Genomic DNA, 23352 nt, shown 5'->3' with positions numbered 1-23352 from the left:
GAGAAAGAGAGAGAGAGAGAGAGAGAGAGAGTGTGTGTGTGTGTGTGTGTGTGTGTGTGTGTGTGTGTGTGTGTGTTCATCTCTGTCTTCCTGTGTATGTGCGCATGCACTTGCACATGTCAGCAACCATGACTTAAAACTCAGAGCCTCACTCTTTCACTTGGCTTTCCTGTTCACAGTTAGCACTCTACCATCTGAACTCCGCTTCTAGTCCAGTATTTTGACGGTTTATTAAAGGTAGATCTCAAAGAATCCTATCCTGACAGACTCCAACTGTGATCCTTGGATCACATCTTCCTGAATAGACAGAAGTGAGCCATTAATGCTCAAGTTCTTGCTGATCATTTTTTATTTATGTATTTTACATTTTTCCCAGTCCTGGGGCTTGAACTCAGGGTCTGAGCACAATCCCTTGGCTTTCTCAAGGCCAGTGTTCTGACACTTGAGTCACCATTTCCAGCTTTTCCTATGTATGTGGTACTGAGGAATCCAGCCCGGGTCTTCTTGCATGCCAAGACAAGCACTCTACCACTAGGCCATGCTCCCAGCCCCTGCTGGTCATTTTTGAGACACAGTCTCACATTCATGCCTAGATATGCCTATGTTCTTTCATGTGCCTATGCCCATAAATACCACGGGTTTAATAAATAATTCCATACTAGTAAGTAGAGCAGGTTTTTCATCATTATAAAATATGACTAACTTTGCTCTATCCAGCTTAGAAAATGCCAGAAGACTGCTTCTTCTTGTCCTAACTCCTAAGGCTTCTTGTCCAGTCCTAAGGCTTGAAATTAGGCCAGGACACTGTCCTTGTGCTTTTTCACTCCAGGCTGACACTCTACCACTTAAGCAATAGCTCTACTTCTGGCTTTTGTAGTGGTTAGTTGAAGGTAAGAATCTCACAGACTCTTCTGCCTTGGCAGCTTAAAACCAAAGTCCTCAGATCTCAGCCTCTTGAGAGAGTCATGGGTGCCAGCATTAAGACCAGGTATTGAACCTTAAATACTGCTACTTTGCTTTAAGGAATTTTGTAGTTATAAGCTGCGAGTTTATTTACATCTATTTCTAACAGTCATATGACCAGAATTTCTATCATTTCTAGTATCAAATGTGCTGTTTTATGCAAAAAGAATCGCTTAACAAACTTTCTCAGTTTGACGATTTGGTAGCAAAGAAAAACTGTGACTTTTTATAGCCTCAATCTGATTTCTAATTAAGTAAGAAGAAAGCAGAAATCCTGTGTTCTTATTACGAGATATCACATGTCTTAGCTGAGAAAGTTAGGTTTCAAGACATACAGTTCAAGTTACTCTCATAGGTGGTCAACTATTAAAATTACTTTAACAAATTGAAAAACTGTTTGTCCATAGAGGAAGGAGATAGGAAGGAAGAGACAGAGAAAGAAAATACACATGATGGCAAACAAAGCTATGCACTTAGTACATGATTTCGTCACTGCTCACAACATGGTTTTTTTGCATATCATTAAGTTTGCAATAAAAGAAAGCCATATATCAAAGCATATTCAATAAAACATTCATCTTCAAATTTCATGAACTTATGCAATTCTAATTATAAACTCACTACATTTGCACATTTTTCATAAACTAATGTGTAACACAAATTCATAGAAGTCTGTTATGTAGTTAATTTTGCCTAGATTTGAACTTTTCCTCATACATATTCTATGAAACCACAAATAAAGGTTTTGTAACTTCTGGAAACAACCTGAGTTTAAAAGAAAGAAAGAAAAATAGTAACACCAGCAAATCCATAAAACTCAGTGGAAAATCAAGCTCTTTATTTTCTTCTGCTATGTGTATAAGTTTTTGGGGGAAAGAGTAGATATTTTATACGTAGTCTCCAAGCACTTCATTTCCTGATTTTTAACTTTTGGGAAATATATATGAAAGTGGTTTAAATTTGACCTTAGAAAGGCCATATGTTAGACCAGATTTAAAATTTGGTTTCAAGGTTTACTTGTTGTACCCAGTTAACTTTTGCAAAATTCCTAACGAGAGTACAGTAGTATCCGAATCATGAATAGGAGAGTTTTATCTGTATAGTGAGTAATATCAGAATTTTATTTCCCCCACATGCTCAGAATTTTCTGAAAATTACACTACATAGTTTGCAGATTTTAGTCATTCTTTAATAAATTTTAAAATGTGTTTTGTAGATTCCATTAGCAAAGGAAGCAATATCAGAAGTAATATCAAAATGCTATAATAGGAAAAAAGGGACACTAGTATAGCTTACAGTGATTAGATTTGAGCTACTTTTAATCATAGAATTATTTTTTAAGATTTGATGAATGACTTCGGCTGTGTAAAGATATGCTAGTCATACTGTGAGCACTTTGCATCTCTTTTGTGATTTAATTTATGAATATTTAAAATTGTGCTATGGTTCTGCTTTGCTTTTTAATTAAAAGCTGTTTCAGAGGGAAAAAATACCAATAATGGAAAAATAAACAGAGATTGTTATTTTGCATTACTTTTCTGATATTCTTTCCAGGGTATACTTTTTAAAAAAGGAGAGGGTGTGTAACCATACATGACCTCATCAATTCATCTACAAACTACCCTACCATACAACATAACATTTCTAAAGTGCCCTTGTGACAGAGAGCTGGTTCCTGTTGCTGGATGAGCAGGTAAAAATGACTCCAAGAGGTTGGAGTTAAACATTTCACAATCCAGTTGTTTTCTTTTGATTTTTTTTCCCCACGAAGGCCCCAAATTTAAGAAATTAAGCAAATTAAATTGTGGGTCTTGCACGTATTTTTTTTCATAGTCAAAGCAATTTTTTATTGTAATTAGTAAAAGGGTTACATGATATTTGCCAGATAGAAGGTGCATTAATTCACATACATTGATACCCTTTCACATGTCTTGGTACCCATTTCCCTCCCCCCCCACACTCCCCATCCGTCTTGGTTTTCCCCCCTTCCCTATCAAATTTCAAATATCCAAATACAAATAAATTCAATATATCAGATAACAAAGTGAGATACTATACCAATATGAGATAACCAAGGGACAGCAAAGGAGATGAGAGACAACATAGTACATTAAGGACAACAATCATTCATTATATGGCTTTTGTTTCAATATCCTGGAGGTCCTTTCAATTAGCTTCACATTATATGTCCTTATGTATCAAGATTTTGCTCTATTGCAGATCTCTGCTAGTAGAGCCCAAGGTTTCTACTGATTATGACGAATGAGGGAAACCATTGAGCCTAAGTTCCTTTGAGTCTGGCTTACACAATAGCCTCAAAGAAAATAAAGTACCTAGGAATTAGCTTAACTAAAAATGTAAAGGACCTTTTTGACGAAAACTTTAAAACCCTAAAAAAGGAAATTAAAGCAGAACTAAGGAAATGGAAAAACCTCCCATGCTCCTGGATTGGAAGAATCAACATTGTGAAAATGACAATCTTGCCAAGAGCTATCTACAAATTCAATGCAATACCCATCAATATCCCAATGTCATTCTTTAAAGAAATAGAAGAGGCAATCCCAAATTTCATATGGAATAATAAAAGACCCCGTATAGCAAAAACACTTCTTAGCAGAAAGAACAGCGCAGGAGGAATTTCAATTCCAAACTTTAGACTCTATTACAGAGCTGTATTTCTCAAAACAGCTTGGTACTGGCACAGGAACAGGCCTGAAGACCAATGGAATAGAACTGAGGACCCAGATATTAAACCACAGACCTATGGCCACCTAATCTTTGACAAGGGAGCCAAAAAAATAGAATGGAAGAAAGACAGCCTCTTCAACAAGTTGTGCTGGCAGAACTGGTTAAGCACCTGCAGAAAACTAAAGTTGGATCCTTCTTTGTCACCTTGCACTAGAATTAACTCCAAATGGATCTAAGACCTGGAGGTAAAAGCTGACACACTGAAAACTTTACAGGAAGGAATAGGAGATACACTAGGCCTCCTTGGCACAGGTCGAAACTTTCTTAATAAGGACCAAGAATCACAACAAATCAGAGAAAGGCTGGATAAGTGGGACTGCATTAAACTGCAGAGCTTTTGTATGGCAAAGGACATAGCTAGTAAACTAATCAGGAAGCCTACAGAGTGGGAGAAGATCTTCACCAACCAAACAACGGACAAAGGCCTCATATCTAAAATATATCAACAACTCAAAAAATTGAATCACTCCAAAACTAACCTCCAAAGTAACAACCATCCCATTAAAAAATGGGCCAAAGACCTAAAGAGAGTCTTCTCTGAAGAAGAAACAAAAATGGCCTATAGACAAATGAAGAAATGCTCAACATCTCTGGTCATAAAAGAAATGCAAATCAAAACAACTCTTAAGATTCCACCTCACTCCAGTTAGAATGGCCAGGATCAGGAAAACTAATAACAACAGATGCTGGAGGGGATGTGGCCAGGAAGGATCACTACTACACTGTTGGTGGGAGTGCAAACTCATTCAACCACTATGGAAAGCAGTGTGGCAGTGCCTCAAAAGGCTAAACATAGAACTCCCCTATGACCCAGCAATTCCACTACTTGGCATTTACCCAATTGTCCAGAAACAAGGTCAGACTAAATCCACTAGCACAACAATGTTCATTGCAGCACTATTCACCATAGCAAAGATATGGAACCAACCTAGATGTCCCTCAGTTGATGAGTGGATCAACAAGTTGTGGTATTTGTACACAATGGAATTCTATGCTGCTGTCAGAAAGAATGACATCGCCCCATTTGTTAGGAAATGGAAAGACTTAGAAAAAATCATATTAAGTGAAGTAAGCCAGACTCTCGCACATATTTTTAAGCATTGGTAATTTCCCAGAATAGAATAGTCTCAAACCAGAAAATAATTATTATTGCTATATTAGCCTAAGAAAGTGAAGGTTATTATATGAAAGTATAGTTCATAGCAGGCCACTTAAGATATTCTACTTTTATAATGAAGACTAAAGCTGTATCATATTATGATACATAGTATAATTCTCTGTGATGGGTAATTTATTAATTCTCTACTTTAAGTATGTACATTATCTATGTGATAATCATTATACTAAAAAGTTGAAACTGTTCTGTAGGATTAGAACTTTTGAACCTGAGTTATTCCAGACGAAATTTTCTGAGAAAATTCCAAACATCATGCCAGGAGCAACTGACCAAGAGCAATTAATCGGGCAATTAAGATGACTACCTATGGAAGATTATGAAACTGTAAACCACCCGTCATGATGAAAGGGGTTGACATTAAGATACACTGCACTCACAAACTGACATTTTAAATGGAAACCACTTGAAAAGAAAGAAAGAGAGGGAGATATGGAAGGAAGATATGAAGGAAGGGAGGGAGGAAAGAAGGAAAGATTAAGAATGTATGGCTTGTTCTACCTACATCATGACTCTCTCGGCGTCTTCAAAAGCAAATACCCTAACAAACTTGTCAGAAGCACATGAGCTCAAGAGGAAGGAGGGAAAAAGATCACCACCATTACGGCAGATCCAATGTTTTTAAGCAGCCTTTGTACCAAGTGTTGGCATGAAGGAACCCACACTTTCTGAAACAGCTAATGAAAATATAAAACGTTATAACCACGTCAGAAAATGTGTTTGCTGTTTCTCCAAACCTTAAACACACACCTACTGTATGATTAAGCTATTCATACCTCGCAATGCATTCCAGAAAGAAAGAAAAAAAAACAGCATATACTGCTACAAAGACTTGTGTACACATGTTCACAGCAGCTTTATGTGTGTGGGGAAACGTAAAAATAAGAAATAAAAGCCAGCCTTGAGCACAGACGCTCAGGCTGCCGGCCCGAGTGCAAGGCCCAGGAAGGCGCCGAGCGGTTGAGCTGTGGTTACGACTCTTCCTTATCTGACAGCTAACGAAATGTAAACAAAAAGCCGTCTCACCGTGACAACCGCAAGACGCAGACTCAACAATCTTCACGGCAAAAACCAAAACATGAAAAATCCCACTGGAAGGCTTCGCGCATCACGCGCTTCGGGCCTGCGAAATGCGCACAGGGGCAACTCCGCGGATGCGCAGATCCTCCAGCCTGAGAGACTCGCAAAGGCACAACTTCGCGCATGCGCACATCCTCCACCCTGAGAGGCAAAGGCACACCTTCGCGCATGCGCAGATCCTCCGGCCTGAGACACAAGGCACAACTTTGCGCATGCGCAGATCCTCCCAAAACCTATCAGCCCAGTTCCTCTCAGACCATGACGCCCCGGCCCCGTGCAGGCCCCGTGCAGCCCCCGTGTCGCCCCGACTGGGGTCTCTACTCCCTGATTCGTTCACCTGCAGGCCCCGGCACAGATACCTGAAAGACCTGGTCTCTTTCTTCCTCAGGGTCGGGGGTATGAGGGGTGGGGAAGACGACGCCCTCTTCCTTCCTGGGGTTCTTTCTACTCTGAGAGGCTAAAAGCGGCCCCTGGTCACTTACCGGGCTCCTCAGCTCTGGGAGACACGTTTGGGGCAATGGCGGGTGTTGAGCTTCGCGTGTTTATGGGGAGAACGGGGTCAGGGCCGAGCTCGCGGCTGCCATCATGGGCCATGAGCTGGGGGCGTGGCCTTGGCAAACACGCATGCTCACTGAGCACGAGGGCCGAGGCCCAGTGAAGAGCACGCATGCTCGGTGAGCTTGTGGGCCATGGCCTAGTGAAGAGCACGCATGCTCGGTGAGCAGGAGACAGGACGCCGGAAGCGCGCTGGGGGCGGGCTCGGAGGTGAGGCACCTGGAGCACAAGGCCTAAGTTCAGAGCCTAGAACCCAAAGAAAGTGGAGATCTGGGCTGTCGTCAGAAAGAAGAACATCGCAGCACGTGTAAGGAAATGGAAAGACTTAGGAAAACTCATAGTAAGTGAAGTAAGCCAGATTTCCAATAGAACAAAACCGAGATACATAAGGCCTGTATACAGTAAGATGCTAAACAAAAGACCTCCAGGATATAGGAACAAAAGCCATAGAATGAGTGATTGCTGTCCTTAATGTGCTATGTTATCTCTCATCTCTTTTGCTGTCCCTTGGCTATCTCATATGGTTACAGTATTTCACCTGGTTATCTGATATATTGGATATATGCGTATTTGGTTATTTGAAATAGGATCGGGAAGGGGGGAAAACAAGATGAGGGTGGGGGTGGGGGAGGGAAATGGGGACCAAGACATGAGAAAGGGTATCAATGTATGTGAATTAATGCACATTCTACCTGGTGAATATAATGTATCCCTTCTATTAATTACAATAAAAATATGGGGGAAAAAAAAGAAAGAAAAAGCTGGGCTTGTAGCCTAATGGTGGTAAGCACAAGCATCTATTCAGTGAGCCGAGGGACCTGAGTTTAACTCCAGGACCAGAGGGAGAAAAAAAGAAAAGAGCTGGCTTAGTGGTAAGCACAAGGCCACAGTTCAAAACCCTACACTTCCAGTAAATAGTCATAATAAAAATAACGGTATTATTTAACCAAGTTTCTGTAACTCTTGCCTGTGATCAGAGCTACTCGGGATGCTGAGATCTATAGGAAGACAGTAGGTTTGAGAAGCCAGCTTAGGAAGAAATTGGTAGAAACTCAATCAATAAACCCGGCCAAGGGAAGTGGGAGAGAGCACTGGAGGGGAGGACAAAGAAAATAGCCGGCAGAAAGGAACGTTTATGATCAGACTCAACGTACATTTAAGAGAAAACAAAAATATTTCATCAAACCTCTGAAGGAATTCTAATCTCTTTACTTCACTTCTTTTCAGACACGCAGATAATGACAAGAGAGAAAGATTATAGCAATCAATTAATTTGTGGCTAATTATTTAAAAATAATCCATTCAGGTCTGCGGCCCCAGAGGCATCAGTTACAAACATTGATGATTGTTCTCCTTGCTGATGCCTCTGCTGATGTGTTGGTTTTAAAGGATCTCAGGCTCCATATGTGTTTGAATATTAATGTCTTTTGAGGTTTCTCTGGTTGCCATAGTCACCCCAGCTCTTCAATGAAACAGGATATGATGTACTGAAGGCAAAACCCAGAGCAAGTGGGTCCTCTGCTGTAAGATTGCCAGGGAAGCTGCTGGTTCTGGGAAGTGAAAGCCTCCTTCCCTTCCCACAACTCAGTCTTGTTTGTTGTGATACTTGATCACTCTGCACATGTTTCCAGCCCACTAGCAGCTCTCAGGCTGGACTCCCTCCCTCCCTCCTTCCCTCCCTCCCTCCCTCCCTCCTTCCATGCTTCTCATCTCTCCCCCATGCCCTGGTGATAGTTCCCTGTGCACTTTCCCTTTCTCTCTCTCTCTCTCTGTCTCTGTCTCTCTCTGTCTCTCTGTCTCTGTCTCTCTCTGTCTCTCTGTCTCTGTCTCTCTCTCTCTCTTTCTCTCTCTCTCTCTCTCCCTCTCTCTCCCTCTCTCTACCTCTCTGTCTCTCTCTCTCCCTCTCTGTCTCTCTCTCTCCCTGTCTCTCTCTCTCCCTCTCTGTCTCTCTCTCTCCCTCTCCCCCTCTCTCCTTCTCTCCCTCTCTCCCTCCCTCTCCCCCTCTCTCACTCTCCCCCCCCCCAAGCTTCCTGGTGAAGCTTCCTCCTCTACCTTCTCTCCTAAAGAGAAACCTGAGAAGCTCCACTCCCCTCTGGTCACAAGTACACTGAAAACAAGTGTTCCATTGATCATCCCAACTGTTTTAGGAATTATAAGTACTCAGCCTCATTCCACCCCACACCCCTTTATTTGACTGTTTCACCATTCCCTTTCAGGGACTACACAATCTTCTAGCTTTCTCCACCTAGCTATGCTGTGGTTTTCTGATCTCCCTCTTGTCCTTTTACCTTCTGTGAGACCCCTAAACCATCCTACTCATTGTTTTCTTCTTGAGAAACTGCAAGATTTACTTAATAATCTAACCCTTTCAGTACAGCAAATACTGTTAGAAATAGCTCAGGATAGCCGGGTACCTCTGGCACACGCCTTTAATCCTAGCTACTCAGGTGGCTGAGATCTAAGTATCATGGTTCAAAGCCAGCCCAGGCATAAAAGTATTTGAGACTCTTATCTCCAATTAATCACAGAAAAAGCCAGAAGTGATATTGTGCTACCCCTGGGCAAAACGAGCTCAGTGACAGCACCTAGGCCTAAAGTTCAAGCCCTCAGGACTGGAAGAAAAAAAAAGAAATAGCTAGTATGTTGGGGTGTCATGTAGTAGTAATAAGGACGCCTACTCAGAAGGCATTTGGCAAAGCCAAGTTTACTTCTGCAAAAGAATGCTCCATCAGCCAAACAGTGGGCAAGTAAACACAGAGAACAGTCTGGCTGCTCCCTTTTTATCCCTAACCCAGCAGACCCCACCCTTCTTCTCACATTGGCTGAGCTCAGGTTCACAGTCTGCAAAAAGATGTAGCTTACTCAAAGGATGTAACCAAAACTCAAGGAGTTCCTAACAGGATGTCTTAAAGTGTTCCAGAAATGAATTATATAGCTGAAATGTAATTAACAAGGGCCTGCACATCTGGCCAAAGCAGAAACCCTCCAGGAGAACAATTCTTTCAAGATTAACAGGAAGGAAGCAAACTACTTTGATAGGAAAGACCTTTTCTGACAAATGTAACACGCTTTTAAAATATTCATTTTTGAGCCAGGTTTGAGAGCTCATCTTTATAATTTTAGCTTCTTGGAAAGTGGAGATCAGGGGGTTGAGCAATTCAAGGCCATTCCAGTCCGAAGTACTCCCGACTCCATATCAGCCAGGGGCCCTGATGGCAAGCACCCGTCATCTCAGCTACGAGGACACTCTGGCTGGGCACACATGGCTTTTGCCTTCATCCTCAGTGACACAAGGGAGCACAGCTAGCAGGAATGTAGCCCAAACCTTTCCACCCCAGGCCAGTCCCAGCCTCAAAAATAACCAACATTGAAAGGGCTTGGAATAATATCTCAGTGGTAAAGCACCAGCCACCAAGCATGTGGCCCAGAGGTCAATTCAACACCTCCAAAATGAGTGCACACACACCTTACACAAAACAATACTAGTAGCCTGCTTTTCAGTGCATTAGCTTGGGGAACGATTGTGCCTGAGGTTATTTTCTAATTGATCAGTAAAGCTTATCCTTATCACAGTTCTATCTAGTTGATTCTTTTTGAGCTTTCTTTCAGAACTGCAAATCAGTCATTTCAGGACCAGACTAGAGGTACAGCAAAGATTATTCTGAGGCATGTAATTTGTTTTAGTTTCAGTGTATCCTCAAGAAAAATTTCTGAGACACCTTCAGTACATTTTGACAAGCCCTATTATTCTCAATGCCACAAATTATCAGGAAAATTCTAATATTAATATAGTGTGGAGTTATGAAATATTTGCCCAGAGAATAGTTCATATCAAAATTAATATTTAAAATGGCTTATTTTCTACCAAATGGATTTCATTAATTTCCTACTAACATACAAACATACAGGCCTTTTTCCTATCTTAATTTTTTAGTAACTATCATTTCTTCTAATCAAGTTAATCTTAATACCTTTAAAGCACAACTTACAGTAATTCCACAACAATGCAGCTAACTAGTATGTGAGTTTTAGAAAAGATGGAAATAATGGCTCTGTGAGGGTTTTTTAAATCATTTTTCATGTATTTTAAAGCCTGCAGGATTCCAAAATTTTTATGACCTTAAAATTATCTCACTTTTTAAACATATAATATTAAACTTGAAATTGTCTATGAAAGAAGAAAAATATGTAGGAGGCTGCAAAACATAATAGTATCCCAGAATCAGAGAAAATGTGGACTGTCTGAGCTTAACAGAAAGGCCATAGCAGTGCTAAGTCTTTTCCTCTTACCTACAGAGACCATGCAGTGAATTTTAAGAGTGCAATCTGATGAAAGAGGAAAAGGAAAGATGCTTAGAGAATATAAACTACTCAGAGCATCAGAGCTTCATGGGAAAAGGTACTGTGTTTTAAAATCATATTAATCACACATATGTTCTATCTAGGTAACACAACATGCATAAAGCTTACTGAGTGTTGTACATCTAATAATCCATATGCATAACAATTGGCATTGTTCTTTTACATGCCTCTACAAAGTGCCGCTCGGGTTCATCTTTCTCTGTAAGCTTTTTACTACCCCACACCGAGGAAAGCTGCAGAAAAAAAATAGTAAAATAGCATATAGGATAGTTGTGATGGACAGCAGTACCTCCCCACAGAATTGGATGTCTGGTCGACCTCGGTGAAATAGATATTGTTACCTCAGGCCAAGATATTAAGTAATTTTGCTCTGTGTGTTCTGAGTACTGGGGAATCAAGTCTCAGTCCCTGATGGCATTGTAAGTTAAGGTGTAACCGATAAATACAGCAAAATCCAGCCGAAAGAATAGGCATTGTTGATCACACATTGCCTGCCAAACAGCCAACAGGCTTGATCCGTGTTCTGTTATTTACTCTGTTGAGTTTTGTGGATGAGTGGTTCAAGTGAAGTTTCCAGTGTTGTTTCTCAGTCTTGAGAAATGTGGATGGTACCATCAGTCTCTCCCTCACTCAGTAGTCAAGGGCACTTCCTAGAGACACCATTCTGGTTTCTTTGGCAACAGGACAGCATCAAAACAGGGAAGCAACCAGCAGGACAGGAAGAGCTTTTTCAAGTTCACATCTAAAAACACCACTCCCAGTCATACATCTGGAAAACAGGCCAAGGAAGACACATATGAAAGATACTCTGCCTCATTGGGAATTTTGAAAATTATGTAAAGGAATAGGACATTTCCCTTTTGTGGGAGGACAAATTAATACATCATCAGTGGGTCTAAACTTTAAACATGCATACCTTCTGAAACAGTAATTTTGTTTCTATTAATGTACACTATGCTGTACCACCTCAGTATTGAATTAGGAAGTAGCTAAAGTAATATAATAAATCCATGCAGAGGAATCTCTATTCAGCTTTGAGAAAGACTGTAAATCTATATATACTGACATGGGAAGTATCTTGATTATATTACAAGGTTTAAAAAAAAGCAGTTCAAATAACAATAGAACAGGCTGGAAATGTGGCTTGGTGGAAGAGTGTGCCTAACCTGCAATGCCTAGGCTTTGATTTCAAGCCCCAGGACTGGCAAAAAAAATGACAGTGGGATACACTGTCCATTTTCATGTGTGAAAAAGCATGTGCACTGTTTTGCTTGCAGGCATAGAAATTACATTATTCACAAAATATTTTCTACATAGTAGATAGGGTAGCTACACTGGACATGAAAGGGTGGGGACAACTGATATGGATGAAACAGTCCTGTTTCATTAACTTTCTACCTTATTGTTCATTTATTTCTTCAAGTTTTGGGTTTGTCTGAGAAATGAGAGACTCTCTTCTCTCTTTGATTATATCAGAATAAAAATAGATATTGGTCTAGAGGTGTGGCTCAAATACTAGAGCACCAGATGTGCAAGCAAGCTGAGCAAATATGAAGCCATAAGTTCAAACCAAGTATTTTCTAAAATCATCATCATCATCAATAAAAATAATAAATAGCATAAGCTGGGGACAAGGCAGAAAAGTTCATGAAATGTTAATTTCTAATTAATCAGCAAAAAGAAAAAATTCAGAAGTGGAGATGTGGCTCAAGTGGTAGAGCATGAAATAGTTGAAATAGCCAAGTGAGAGCTCAAGGTCCTGAGTTCATGTCCCAGTGGTGCTTCTCTTAATCAAATATGAATGCACACATACACACGGGACTGAAAATGTACATGGTATACACTGCCAAATACACAGCTCACTCCCTCCAGCAGCTCCTAAAACCTGTTATTAGGATGCAGGTTTGAAGTCTATAGCAACTCCACATCTCTTAGGCACCTTATTTCAAAGAGGATTGAACAGAGGGACCAGGAAAAGACTTAATTAACTAGGGCAGTATTTCTCGAGATATTTGTTGTTGACATTGCAAAAGGGACAACATATTATATTTGATTTCCCATTTTCAAAGCAGAAGGAAAGGCAATCCACAACATAGGAAACATTTCACTTTCCTTCCTATTTTAATCAATCTTGAAAGAAAGACTGGGGTGGGAACACTTAAAGCATAACTCTGCGGTTATTGAAAACCCCAAGAATGATGAACTTCATGCATATGATGTTGAAATAACACACAATGAATTGTAGGCACTCTGAACGGCAGTGAAATTTACAACTCCTTTCCTCTGTTCCAAAATAAAAAAAGAATTTCTATCTTCCCAGCAAGTGGTCTCCAAAATAAATGCTGTTCTCACACCCATGAGCAAAGAAATAACTTGGGGCAAGAAAGCACAATGTGTTTTTATTTACAAATTATATACATCACATCACTTTACTCACATGCTGCCAAATATAAAAATTGAAAAATAAACTGTATGAGATATAAAATGCATAGCATATTAGGCATCTCAGTATTTTTCCCCACATTGCCTGACATACTGTTCCACATAACTCAAATACTGACTATGATGATGTCTCGTGCATAACTATAAATTTCTACCTCCCTAAATATCCTTTCCACACAGCTGAAAACAAAAAACTTGAAGACAACTCTTGTTGTTGGCATGCCTCTTTTAGAGAGCCTAAAAGGACAGAAATAAGTTGAGACCATAAATGATTCTCTCAATTTGGGTAGGTACGATACTAACTGAGTGCTTTCCAGGTGTGAGGCATTGTAATGTCTTGTGTTTAATTTTCCCCAAAACTCCATGTGGTAGATCATCTTCCCAGTTAACAGCTAAAGAAACTGAGGACTAATGTACCTTAGAATTGGCTAGTTAGAAAACAGTAGCAAACTGTGTAAGAATCCTTTCTTGACTGAATTTATTCTGGGTCCATGGCCCGCCAGAGAGAAGCTTTGGATTCCCAAGGGGATCCTTAGCAACATGGGAAGGAGGGGGAAATTTGGGTTGTCTGGAGGCACAGGGAGATGTCAGGGTTCCTCTCATCTTTTGGTAGAAGCGAGGGATGCTAATATTCTGACGTGGACAGGACAGTCCAAGAACATACCCACAGTGCTGTGGAGGGAGAATCAAGAGGTATCAGAGATGAATGGCAAGCCAGATGTGTTCATCACAGTGCAATTTGCAATAGCTGAGTACTCCAAGACTCAATAAATTACAGTGTATCTATTTATTAGAGCTCTGTGGCTGCTAGCATGACATTTTTTCAAAAGAATAACCATATGAAAAAAAATTCACACTTCCTATTTACATGTGCTAAAGCAATATTCACCAAAACATTCATATTCACAAGTCCTAAAAGTAATCTGATTAGCAGGGTTGTTGTGTTAGAAAAGTATTTATATGTTTATGTATGCACATGGGAATGCTTTGAAAGACATCAGCCAAAGTATTAATTACTATTTGTTGCTGAATTATAGTAGAGAGTCCATGTAAAATATTTTATGACAGAATCATTATAAATAGCCACACATACCACTGTAAGAAGGAAACTTATCAATTCCGTAAGCCAAAGATTTGATACCCATCTTTTCAGAATGTGTCACTGGCAGCATTTTATTTCGTTTTATTTTCTGACATCAAGTTCTTTAATAATAGAAAAGAAAAGCACCAGGTGTTTCTCACCAGGTGCCTTTGCAATGGCAGCAGAGTTCACTGGTATATTTTTTTCAGAGCCAAAATAGCACCTACTATTCACATGCCCTATCTTTAAAGCCTTCATTGTTTCACTATGATTCAAAAGTGAAGTTACTCACTCCCGCCCACACAGCAAGAACAATACAATCATGACACTGAACTGAATAAATGCTTGAAACTTCATGAATACTAAGTATCTCATCTCAGAATGTCTTATGAGTAGAAATCATTATGATACTGTCTGCCATATAATTTGTCATCATCATCATCATCATCATCATCATTTGGGTTTTTGTTCTGGTACTGGTGATGGAACTCCATCACCTGAGCCACACCACCAGTCCAACATTTTGCTGGTTAATTGGAAATGAAGAATTTTCTGTTTGGACTAGCTTGAAACTGATCCTCCAGGTTTCAGTGTAATGAGTAGGTAGGATTTCGTATGTCAGCCACTGGTGTCTTGCTCAGAAGTCTTACTTTATTAGAATGCAGTCTAATAAATTACCCTTTATTTTACTGACAAGTACCTCATTGTGACCTGGAAAAAAATACAACTAACATGGCAGTGAACCTTCAAAAATACCATGAGATTTATATCGGCCAAAAAAACTGCTAAGAAAAAGTTTATTCCCCAATACAGATGAAAAATTTGACCTACAGTAGCTAGAAAAACAACAAAAAAGAAAGAGCTGGACAAACACAAAATGGAGAAAGAAGATAAGAATTGTGATTTCTTTCAAAATTGTAATGATTAAATAAAATAAAATTTGCTTATTTTCATCTTCAAGGAATCCAAATGGTTTACATTATATCTAGCATACAGACCATTACTAAATAATAACAGTTAACAATATCACAAAGTATAAAGGTTTTCAGAAACATAAAAATGTTAGAAAAAATGTTAGAAGGTATTTCAGATACTTCTTTGATTCAAATTAGAGAAGATATATCTAATTATGACATGATATCAAAAGGAATGCTGTATAAACTAAGTAAGCAAAGATATTTGCCAGTAATATTAAAAGTAATTCCTGAATGTTTCTCAAGTATGTGAAATACAGAGAAAATCAATGCATAGCATGACAGTGCCACTTGTCAAAACAGTCTGTTAATTATCTTTATCATGCTCATGGCAAAAATAGGATACTGTTGGATAAATAACATCTTCACATAATTTAAATCCATGCTATGTTTTATTAATTTAGATCCTCCGTTTACCCCAAGGGGGGTGGAGATGATTGGCTACATCTTCTGTTGCAAATATACACAAAGCCTTATTTGCAATGGAACAAAAACACAAATTTAGAATTGGATTGATGAATGTCCAAAACCCAACTCTACTACTTCAGTGCCTGTCTTTGCACAAATTACATAATACTACTGACCTTCCGTGTCTCTATACATTAAAAATAAACAGTGCCAATAATCAGATCCCTCATAGGGTCTGGTAAAAAAAAAAACAATGAGATGTTATTTGTGAAGTTCTGGCAACACAGTAGGGATTTGATTGCTGTGAATTTTTTTATCTCCTTCCCATTTTTACCTTTCTGTCCTTGCTTTCATACCTAGATCTTCACAAGGCAAGTTGATCTGGAGGGAAAACAGAAAGAAGGAAGAAATAAAGGGGGGGGAGAAGGGAAGGAGGAATAGAGGGAAGGAATGGAGGGAGGGAGGTAAGAAGACAAAGAGGAATTCACCTTACCAGAGGCTTACACCTGTAATCCTAGCTACTCGGGAGATTGAGATCTGAAGATGGAGGTTGGAAGCTAGCATGGGACAGGAAAGTCTGTGAGACTCTCTAACCACCAAAATTCAGACGTGGAGCTGTGGCTCAAGGGGTAGAACTACAAGGAACAGAGCTAGGTCCCTAAGTTTAAATCCTAGTGCCAGCACCAAAACAAAGAAACTCACCTTAAATTCAAAGAATGTTCTAGGGAAAAGGAACTGTAAACAGCAACAGGCTCAAATCCCCTGATTATACAGATTGTGAAACTGAGACCACATCAGGATCATTCTATAGAAACATGCATGCGCAGGGACCATTTCCTCTTATCCTCCAGAAATGACTAAAACTAGAGGCCATTGGGGAAAAAAACCCTTCAACTTCCAGGGCTCAAAGGGCTGATTGTTCCATGGCCACAAAGTTCTCTTTTACCCAGATTATACAAGATGTGAAAGTGGTAAACTAGGAGTTAAAAAAATAAGCAACATTTCTTTTCTGGACTGTCCTATGTCCTTGTGAGAATTGCATAAACAAGCTTGAGGAGTGACTGCAGAGAACACCGCTTGGACACAGCACAAGGGCTCCACCTTCAGCCTCAGAATGAAGAGGAACTTTTCAAAAATGCTATCTGAATCTTAAAAAAGCAGATCAGAAATGCATTCTCTTCTTACAAAACGTGAACCATACAACATTTCACTTTGCAAGCTTTCATCCCAAGAATTTTATTCTCCACTGGTGAAATCACACAGGTAAAATTTTAAAATAGGGTTTTAAAAAAAACTATTGCATTTCCTTTTAAGTTCTTCATCATTCATGCTGCTGTGTCATTTTCTTTATAGTTGCAACAGAAGCTGATGAGCTCTTGCATTCTAATTCTCCTAGAGCTTCACTCCAGTGGACTTAGGGTTTTGCAACAAAGGAAAAGGTTAATCTTTGCCCAGTAGATCTATTCATAAATTATTCTTTATATTCCAATAAATACTTGGCAGTTTGGGGAAGAGAAACTTCAATCATGACAAAAGGAAATAAAAATTCAGTGATATTCAGAGCCATTACTTAGACTTTGAAGATTAGTTTTTACCAATCACATTGGTGAGTGATATAGTTTATATTAAAAACCACATAAAATATTCTCTTAATTCACAGAGTAAAACTCCCAAATATAGGTTAACTCCTAAAGAAGGTAATATCGTGACATCACAGAATGAAAGGCCATCTTTCTTCTATCATATACTTATAGATGTTGGTATGTGCACCCTGTTTTTTCTTTCTGGCTCTACCACATTCTCAGATGTCTAAGTCTTGATAAAAAGTAGTCACAGATACTCAAAGGAAAGGGACTATCTAGCTAAGGAAAACTAGAAAAAATTATACCCAGAGCTCCTACCTTTCCTTTATTCTGATTACAAACCTGAACTCAGAAGTTGCCATGGAGAAATGTGAGTTTGGTGAGTCCCAAAAATGTTGGAAAGGGTTGATTACCCCCATCAGAGCAAGGATTAAAACCAAGTCCTATTTTCGTTGTATTTTTTTTATTCAGCACCCAAACTTTTCAATGTGCCTTGCTCATTTATAATCTCCTATATTTGAAATTCAAAGAGCAGTTGTTAAAAGCTTAGTTCCATGGTAGGTGTTCTTAAAATGTATTCTATCCTCTATAATGATGTGGTGGCTTAGTTATTCTATTATGGTGTGTTTATCATTGAGAAAACAGAGTGTAAAGAAATTAAATAAGCCCAGAGTTGAGTCAGTGGACCAGAAAACCTGAACTCTTAATCCCTCTGCTGTATACCACAACCCTCCCTATAATCCATATGCAAATGAGTACCCAATTCAATTCAACAAATATTTCAGAGCAATTTATACTTAACAAGACATTGTACTTTATGAGAATGAAGGATAGAAATATTAGAGGACCAGCCTGAAATCTCAGAACACTTTCACAAATGTCCATACTAGAACTCAAGTGCTAAACATTGGGCCTGAAGAGCAAGCAAGAAGACAAGTGGAAAGAGAACAAGCTCTGGAAATGAGACACATTGGTCCTCAGAATCCAGGCCCATCACATCCAATGTATGACACAGGTCTAAAGTGAACCTTACTTATTTTACATCCCCACCAATTAACTAAATTAAATATTAGGTACTGCTCGGCAATTTTATAGAACTTTTTACTTTGTTTAACACATTCTAGTCTTCTTCACTGCAAATGAAGTAGATACTCCTCTTAAAAACAATGTGAACACAGTAGTGGTACTTGCCTGTAAAACAAGCTTTTGAAAGGTGAGACAGGAGGATCATAAATTCAAGGGTCACCCTGGAATACATTGTGAAATCCTCTCTAAAAACCACAAAGGAAAGAAAAAGAAAATATGGTTTCAGAAATATAAAAGCCACATATAGTTTTCAGATAAAATAAAGGACACTCAACTAAATTGGAATTTCAGAACCAATTTTTCAGTTCAAGGATGTCTTAGATATTGCATGTTTATCTAAAATTAAAATTTTACTGGGCAGTTCATATATGTTTGCTAAATGTGGCAACCTAAAAATGGCTGTGCTTGAAATAACTAAGAATTTCTTGGAATATCATTCAAAACAGAACAAAAATTTCTTCTTCCTAGAAATTAAAATATCTTAAGATGTCAATAACAAAAAAACCCATAAGGAAAAGAAAGGAAGGACTGTGAAACTAATTTCCCTTGGGATACATAGCCACTGTAATTATCAGAAGCATTTGGAAATGACCCATATATTGCTTAGAAATTTTGATCAATAATACTTCTAATCTTTTGCCCATTCTCCTCAAGATTTAATTTTTGGAATCCTATTTATTCAAAAGATGTTAGACATTGTCATTTTATTGGTTTATTTCCACCTGTGAACTTTGAACCATAATGGAGACTTTTGTTTTGTATGGTCTGCTCTCCTCCCTTGACCTACAAAGGAGACCCTTTGGACTGGACATGGAGATCAGAACAGATGCTCCAGTGCACAATATCCAGACTCGGAGCACAGATTTTTTTCCTCCAAATCATTTTTGTTCCGTGAAGTTTCCCCAGACTCTCAACCACTGCCAAGGTTAATGTAGGCCCTGACTCTGCCTGTTGGTTCATATTAATTAAGCCAATCAGTGATCTTGTTTCATACAGTGTCTGTTTTTAATATAACCTATTTGATGAGGCTGTATTAATTTAGGAGAAATATGCACTGGCATTCTGGCATGCACTTTTCCTAATTATCTCACAGCTCTCATTCAGCAGTGAAATTAGACTGTGGTTATCACGGTTAATGGAAGCCCATAGCTCTTAGCTAAGTGATCTCCTCCAGTGGAAAGTCATCGTTTCTTGCTCCTGGCTACATAAACATGATTGTGCTATCTAAGCAATCCCCTGTGGCTGTGGATGTGAATGTTTTAACAAAATATTCTGCTTTAGAGCTACAGGGTGGCACCTCATTTCTATAAGTAGGAGGATAATAAGATTGGAATGGGAGGACTGTGAAAGGAAAAGTTACCCAATAACAGAAGTGAGACAAGGAGAAGCAGTTTTCAAGTGTGTGCAGGAAATAGGAAGCCTGACCTGGTAGTTATGTGTTCAGGTTCAAAAGAAATCCTTTATATGTTCCCTTATGCTTCTCTTGAGTTCTACATCACCTATCTCGCACTGCCCATTTTTCTTTTAAGAACTCAGTAGAATCTTGGTCCAAACGAGGACTTACTCTTCTGTGTGCCTATCCACTCTTTTCAATCATTCACTTACTAAGTGCCTACATCCCTCACTAGAATGAAATCAGTCACTTCCTGCATGAAACATTAATCCATGAGGCAGGCAGCTCCACAAGTTAATTTAAGTCAATCATTACAAATTGTAAATACACTAAGAATTTTTAATGGATTGATTTGATACAAAATGATCTGGCAAAACAATTTTTGAAAGAGGGACAACATCTGGGCTGAAACTATTGTGATTACAAACATTCAGTTATCGGAAGAACCAAGAAAAGAAAATGAGCCCGTGAAGGAATAGTACTCATGAAATCCTGAAGCAGGACCCTTTCTTATTCTAGAAACCAACCCAAGGCTAGAGTATGAGGAGTCATGCAGAGAATACAAGAGAGACTGATTATAAGCTTCCACCAAAGGAGCCTTTTGCCTTCCCATGTTCCTTCTGCCAGTGGACCTTGAAAAGGGGTTGACAGCACATCATTCCCCTGGCCTACTGGACAAATATGTAACTTAAAAGGAAGTAATGACACAGTGCTCATCTTGTATTACTTTCTATGCCGGTGAGGATGCCTGGATCAAATAGAAATGTTAGAAAGTTGAGCCAACTGTGCTTGCATTTATTTAAATGGACTATGAATTCCAGTTTTATCTGTGAAAACAGGAAGCCAGTCCATTTCTGAAAGACTTGCTATTTACAGTAGGCAGTGTTTGTTAAGCTATTTTCACCAACAAGACACTGCTCATATATTTCCACTTCTTTAAGGCTTACAAACATTCAGAGTAGATTTATTTGTTTTCATTCTAAAGATAAAAGACTCAGGAACAGATATAGCAATGAACTAAAATTGGGAGTATTAGTGTTTGAACCCAAGGCAATCAAGTCCATAATACATATCCTTAATCATGATTACTAGCAGCCAAAATTCATCTTGGGAAGCTAATCAAACCATTAAGATGCATCAGTATTTAACGCACTGAGATGTCAGCAAGATATTTGACATGTCAAAGAGTATACTTGCCCTGAATTTGCATTACTTAGAAGATATGAAATATATCTTTAATGAATTTCTGTATCTCTGCTTTCTTAGTTATAAGAAAAGATTATCAAGTCACACTTCAAATGGTTCCACTGTTGCTATAGAAACTGCTTTCCCTTAAGTTTTTGAGGTGACTGTCAACTTGTAAAACACTCAGTGCTAGCAGCAACACAGCACTAATGGATGGCTTTAGGAAATTCTAATTTCCCCCAGTGTTCTCCATCCTCTTACTTTTTTTCCCCAAATCAACTTACATACGGAACCTAATGAGAATCAGTGTACTTGCTAGGCAAACATACTTGTAAATCAAACTGTGGGTCTCAGGCCAGGGCATAACCCTGGAAAGACCTCCCAAGATCCTTCTGTAAATGACCTATTTCCCCTGAAGTTTCTGGGTCTCTGACCAAGGCAATGAAGGAGAAAGAAATAGGAGAAAGAAGAGGAGAAGGAGGAAGGGAGGAAGAAGAAAAGGAAAAGGAGAGGCTTCAGCGTGGAGGAGAAGGAGGAGGAGGAAGAAGAGGAAATGAAGAAAAAAAAAAGAAGAAATTTACCCACCTGTATTCAGCAGTGTTGAGCCTATTCGCTACCTTCTCTTTCTTCTGTCTTCAGTCCTCCACTTCCAGCACACAGGGGGACTTTACCTCTCTCCTCACATTTCTATTCCAGATCCAGAACACTATTTCTTCCGCCCCTTTTTGCTTTTCCTGCCACCTCATTTTTAATATAAGCATTGATGATTTTAATTCCTAGTGTATCCTACACATGCCCAATCTCTTACTTTTCTATTCTTATTACTGTTGTTTCTGATTTTTATTTACCATACTTAAATGTATAGTTTGTCTTTGAAGTATTGTTATTGTAACCATGGTCTTCTCTCTTCTGAGTGGTAGTGAGGAAATGGAGATTTGTGTGTGGCATATAAACAATGGGCTTGATTTTGCAAGGGTAGTATTTTGTGTTCTCATATAAGATCTGAGATTAGAGAAGACATAGAAAGGGAAAGGGGAGTTAAGAAAGAGGTTGATACATAAAGTGGCAACTCCTTTTTTGTACAACTACTTAAAGATAGTTTTTAAAAAAACACAAAAATTAACTAGATCTAAAATACTTGGGCATAAGAAATTATGCAGGTCTCTAGGCATTCACATATAGTGAAACCAAAGGAGGAGACAGGAGAAGAACAGAAAGGCACACTGCCTATGTGCATCTGATCATCCAAAATAATATATATCCACATGAACTCCAGGAAATGAAAGTGAGGGTCTTTTTTTCTTTTTAGTTTCTCTTGTCTTTCCATTTTGTTCTGTCTGTTTATCTGTCTGTGGGAGTTTGAAGGGAGGCACAGAAATGGAGAGACAAAGGATAAACAAATGCAGCAGTGTGGCTCACTGGACACTATGCTGAAAATTGTTGTATACAAGTTGTGTACAACTTGTGAGTGGGGGAATGGGAGGGAAAGCCTGACAGAGAGCAAGGGAAGAGGTGACATTACCCAAAAAAGAAGTGTACTTTTTATCAAACTGTAGCCCCTCTGTACATCCCCTTTACAATAATTTTTAAAATTACAGTTACTTTTAAAAGGGGGTTGACATGATATGAACATTCAGAATGTCACAGCAGAACCCGTTGCTTTGTACATTAATGTGTATCAATAAGAAAATGACAAAAGAGTAAGCTCATGATAACTAAATGAAACTATTTTTTCTGGAGAAAGAAGCTAATAGGAGAAAAGTGAACTTAAATATTATATGCAGGAGGAAATAAAAAGCATTTTCAAACTTATGGTAAGAAATAATACTTTGAAACTTTTTTTCACTGCTAACAGAATTCCGAAAGGCCATGGGGAAATTAAAACATCATCCACATTTTGCTGGGGGGAAAAATCTGTTATCCAGACAGAATACTGCAAATGCAAAACTTTTCATTGCATTGTCATCATATCTAACCGAGGATGTCTAAAGCATCCTCTCAGAACATTTCTGAGAGAAAAAACTGCATTTTTAGATTCTCAGCTGGAAAGTCATAGGAAAGTTTTTGTTAATAAAAAATGCAAGTGGTGATTTAAGAAGCCTCCGTGGGGGCCAGGAGTTTGGCCTAGCGGTAGAGGGCTTGCCTAGCATGCACGAAGACCAGGGTTCAACTCCTTGGTGTCACATACATAGAAAAAAGCTAGATGTGGTGCTGTGGCTCAAGTGGTAGAGCTCTAGCCTTGAGAAAGTCCAAGGACAGTGTACAGGCCCTAAGTTCAGTCTCCAGGACTGGCAAAAAAAAAGAAGCCTCTGTGGCAC

The 23352-nt window shown here is 39.0% G+C and overlaps 2 long non-coding RNA genes across 7 annotated transcripts in view; one reads left to right on the top strand and one right to left on the bottom strand.

Moving 5' to 3' along the window:
• LOC150044548 (uncharacterized) overlaps window positions 1–6547 on the bottom strand; it is a 604944-nt gene extending 598397 nt beyond the window's left edge. For all 6 annotated transcript variants that reach the window (XR_016533087.1, XR_016533092.1, XR_016533090.1 and 3 more), the window contains exon 1: window positions 6448–6547. This is a non-coding gene — a long non-coding RNA (uncharacterized LOC150044548). The remainder of the gene's footprint in view (window positions 1–6447) is intronic.
• A 156-nt stretch (window positions 6548–6703) lies between these two features.
• Window positions 6704–23352, top strand: part of LOC150044547 (uncharacterized) — a 47488-nt gene continuing 30839 nt past the window's right edge. Inside the window, exons 1-2 of the long non-coding RNA XR_016533085.1 lie at window positions 6704–6860; window positions 10817–10919. This is a non-coding gene — a long non-coding RNA (uncharacterized LOC150044547). The remainder of the gene's footprint in view (window positions 6861–10816; window positions 10920–23352) is intronic.

Source organism: Megascapheus bottae, chromosome 29 (genome assembly GCF_031878675.1).
Source record: "Megascapheus bottae isolate mThoBot1 chromosome 29, mThoBot2.hap1, whole genome shotgun sequence".
NCBI lineage: Eukaryota > Metazoa > Chordata > Mammalia > Rodentia > Geomyidae > Megascapheus > Megascapheus bottae.
The sequence above is the reverse complement of the archived record's forward strand: the minus strand, read 5'-3'. Positions and strand labels throughout refer to the sequence as shown.